General features: G+C 41.0%; 1 pseudogene; it reads left to right on the forward strand.

The window, feature by feature from the left end:
• Positions 1–3,146: 3,146 nt before the first annotated feature.
• On the forward strand, positions 3,147–4,001 carry LOC100722079 (probable RNA-binding protein 46; annotated as a pseudogene).
• The last annotated feature ends 267 nt before the right edge of the window (positions 4,002–4,268 follow it).

Genomic DNA, 4,268 nt, shown 5'->3' on the forward strand with positions numbered 1-4,268 from the left:
TCTTTCAGACAGGTGTGTCCAAGGGGTCTCTGGCCCTCTCCGTATTGTTTAGGGTCTTTCCGAAGCGTGCTGACTGCTGTTTTGCTGCCCTCCCCAATTTGCTGTTATCTGAGGTATCTTAAACTCTCTCCCAGGGGTTCGGGATGGTGCAGGGACACTCACCCCAGGCCTCCCAGTCCAGAGTTCAGGGCACAGGCAGGTAGGTCCAATTCCCCGAAGCTAGTCGAGCATGACAGGAAACCGGAAAGTTCTGGTTCTATATTTTTTATTATTATCTGAAGAGATGTTTTCAGAAGCAGATTCTCTGGGCTCTGTTTGTGGCAGCTGCTCTGTGGGTCTCTGGTAGTATGGGCCTGGTGGCGACAAAGACACACTCACCCACACAGGGACCTGGGGGTGCTCCCGCGGTGGGGGCCGGTTCAGCCCTGGTGCCGCTGGCTTGGGTCCTTGCACAAGCGGCTAGGGCGAAGGCAGTGATGCATCCCAGCTGGTCTGGTCCTGTGCCCATGATGCTGCAATGCACCTCCTCCTTATGCCTTCCAAGACGCGGCCAAATCCAGGGAGGTGGCGGAGGCATCAGAGGCAGGGACAGGGGCAGCTGGTGGGCACTGAGTCACTCTGCTCCCCAGGCCTCCAGCAGGCCCACCGCGACAGAGTTGGAGGTGGCAGCTGGAGCACAGTGGCACGGGGATGGCCTGTCTCACCAGCAGCTGGGAGGCACTCAGGGCTGCACAGTGGCACAGTCATGTTTGATTGGTTTTCTCACCTTAATTAGTTTCTTCTTGGGATTCAAGAATTCCACTCCCTTTGTTTGAGGCTCCCCATGCCGTATTAGGTTGAATTCTAAGTTGTTATCTATCCACCATCTTTGCTCTGCCCTCTCTTTCACCTTCAAACCACATCTTACTCAGAAAATCTCTACTATCATTTGTATACGGATGCTTCTCAAATACAAGTTTTTTTAGCATAGCCTTTGATGATATTTTCCTCTCCAGAAATTATTTTGGATGATAGTAGTCAATTTGTACTTGAATTTGGACTTTGTTTCTTGCTAGATCAAAAAATCCACTTGTTTTGTTTTTTTAAAAGAAAACTTTTAAGATTTCAATTTTATTCATAAGTTTTTTTTTATTTTTTAAGACAGTTTCTAAAAATATATTCAATAGATATAAATCTTTAATTCTGGAATCTCAGCTCTATTTCTAGGCAGAGTTCAGATGTTTGTTAATTCATTTGTGCAAATTAGAAGATATTTTTATCCAGAGCACTACTGGAAATTCCAATAAATTCCTAGAGACTCTAGGTTGAATTAGATTCTGTTTTTTTGATTTATGAAATAAAATATTATGTAAAAATTCCATTTAATAATAGCTTTTTGCATGAAAGAAGCTAGAACAAAAGTAAAGATTGCAAGTAAAATTGTGTTATAATAAGATGATTTTGCCAAAAGGATAAATAAGGACCAAAATGTATAATAAGAATTGTGAAACAGGAAGAAAATGTTCAAATGGGAAGGGGAACAAGGAGAGGGGAGAAGGAAAGGAAAGAAAGGAATAGTAAAAATAAATAAATAAATAATTGTTTTAGTCAATATTAAAATAAACAATTAGACGATTTCCAGTATAAAATGGCATTCAGCTGCCAGACCCTGACATAACATTTTTCACCTTCCAAAAGAAATATTTAGGAAGGACAAAAAGGATGAATACCAAAATAAAGATGGATAACTTAACAGGCAGACGCAAAGGAGAATATATCACTCAGTATAGGTGCTACGAAACTGTTTAGAATATTTAGTCAATCGCTGCTCCTTCTGATGTCCTTGGGAAAGGGTAAACCTATGGGACAGAAGACTGCTAGGAAAGGCCTTCATCTTGGCCTGCTTGAAAAAATAGAATTGTAGCCTCAACAAACCGTGGACAGCTAACATTTCCCCATAGGAGCACTTTGATCGGAGGGAACTGAAGGATTATTTTCTTCAAGCCCTCCTTTCCTTGTCTTAAAACACTTAGATCACATTACAAAAACGAGTCAGGAACTGGGGTAAAATTGGAGCCATTTTAGCCCTTGAAATAAGCCCTATATAGAGACCACACGACAGAAAGAGCATGGACAGTAGTGGGATCTGTCAGTTTCATTGTTGAACAGATCCCTTCAATCAGAAAGTGACAGAGAGAGAGAGAGAGAGAGAGAGAGAGAGAGAGAGAGAGAGCAGAAGCCACTGCCTTGGGCTAGAAGATTTCAGGAGAAGAAAACTCGCAAAAGACTAAGAATTGGGCTGTCCAGCTACAGATTTAAGAGGGAAACTCCCAAACAGAAACCCAAAGTGTAGGAGTGTGCTGGCAAACTGATTCTAGCCATAAAGAAAAGAAAAGGTCTATTTTGTAATATTCAATGATTTCTGTGGTGGAAATACGACTGCCATAATGGAGATCTTATTATTATCACTGAACCAGATGGTAGGATGAGACATGCACAAACTCTGATTTGGTATAAGCTGGATCCACCTGGCTGGGTTTTTTTTGTTATTTGTTGTTGCTTTGTTTTTGGTCTTTTTGAGGCAGTATCCTTAAGCCATTCAAGTTGGCCTTGAAATCACCTTGTGGTCCAGGCTTGTCTTGAACTTGCAACAATTCTCCTGCCTCAGCCTCTTGAGTGCTGGGATTACAGGCGTGTACCTCAATGTTCGGCTTCTTCCCATTCTTTTTTTTTTTTTCTCATTCTATAATGAATAAAGAGCCTATTTTTTAAAAAATGCCTCAGGAATAAGGCAGGACAATGATAACATCTAACAGGAAGTGGGTACATATTCTAAGCACTTTATAAGCAGCATCTCATTTAATCATATCAACTCCATGAAGTAGGCAATGTTATCAACATTTAAGGCCACTATCTGAAGTTTAGAAAGGTTAAGTTACTTGCTCTGCTCTTACATGTAGAGGTTAAAGAGGCAGATTTAGGCTTTGGACTGTTGAACTCCAAAGCCCTTTTAAACCTCTATACTGGCCCTCCCTGCAATGGTTTAGATAACCAGTTTCCAAGCCTTTCTGGAAGTTACTGGGGATACCAGTACCCAGATGGTGCCCCAGGTGCAGGCCTGATAGGACGTGGGCTCTGAACCCTTGGTGGCCCCAGAAACTGCAGCCATGAATGAAGACAATATGGATGGAACCAATGGATGCAGCAACATTTGAACTGGTATTCAGAATGAAGCGGCACTGCTTGCTTTGATGGAGAAGCCTGGGTACAACTTGGTTCAAGAAAATGGACAAAGGAAATTCAGTGGTCCTCCTTCAGGCTGGGAAGTTCCACCTTCATCTAGAAGATATGAAGTTTCTGTAGGAAAAATACCCTGCAATATTTATGAAGATGAGTTAGTTTCTGTATTTGAAAGAGCTGGGAAGATATATGAATTGCAACTTACGATGGAATTTAATGGTGAAAATAGGAGTTATGCTTTTGTGATGTATACTACAAAAGAAGAAGACCAGTTGGCTATCAGAATTCTTAATAATTATGAGATTCAACCAGGAAAGTTTATTGGTGTTTGTGTGAGCTTGGGTGATTACAGATTATTTATTGGAGCTATTCCCAAGGAAAAGAAGAAAGAAGAAATTTTGGATGTAACGAAGAAAGTTACAGGAGTTGTAGATGCCATTGTTTATCCAAGTGCAATTGACAAGACCAAAAATCATGATTTTGCTTTTGTTGAGTGTGAATCTCACAGAGCTGCTGCTATGGCTAGGAGAAAATTAATTCCAGGTGCCTTCCATCTGTGGGGCCATACTATTTAGATGGTTTGGGCTGATGCAGAGAAAGAACTTGAAGAGGAAACCATGCAAAGAGTTGAAGTTCTCTTTGTAAGAAATTTAATAATCTCAACTACAGAGGAAACAAAGCACAATTTAGTAAATTCAAAGTAGGTGCTGTTGAAGGAGTCGAAAAATTTAAGAGATTATGCTTTTGTTCACTTACTTGTATTACACAGCCAGTCAGGATGAGAAAGTACACTTGGGATACAAAATAGTTATTGCTGCTATTGCAAACGGATCTCAGGGTTAGTTTACACCAGACAAACTTGGTACTTTGATAAAAGATGCAAAGGAACTGGCAGCCCAGTTTACATTGCTTCATTTGGATAGAGAACACAATATTTTCAGCCTGTACCGGTGTAGAATTTAGAGAAAGTAAGCGGGTCCTCTCTCATGTTGCTGAAGCTTATTCTCCTGCAGTTGATCTCAAATTCCAGTTGGCTAAGCATAAATTCC

This window comes from Cavia porcellus, unplaced genomic scaffold, assembly GCF_034190915.1.
Source record: "Cavia porcellus strain 051 isolate PalLab524CR breed Dunkin Hartley unplaced genomic scaffold, mCavPor4.1 scaffold_11, whole genome shotgun sequence".
In the NCBI taxonomy this organism is placed as follows: Eukaryota; Metazoa; Chordata; class Mammalia; order Rodentia; family Caviidae; genus Cavia; species Cavia porcellus.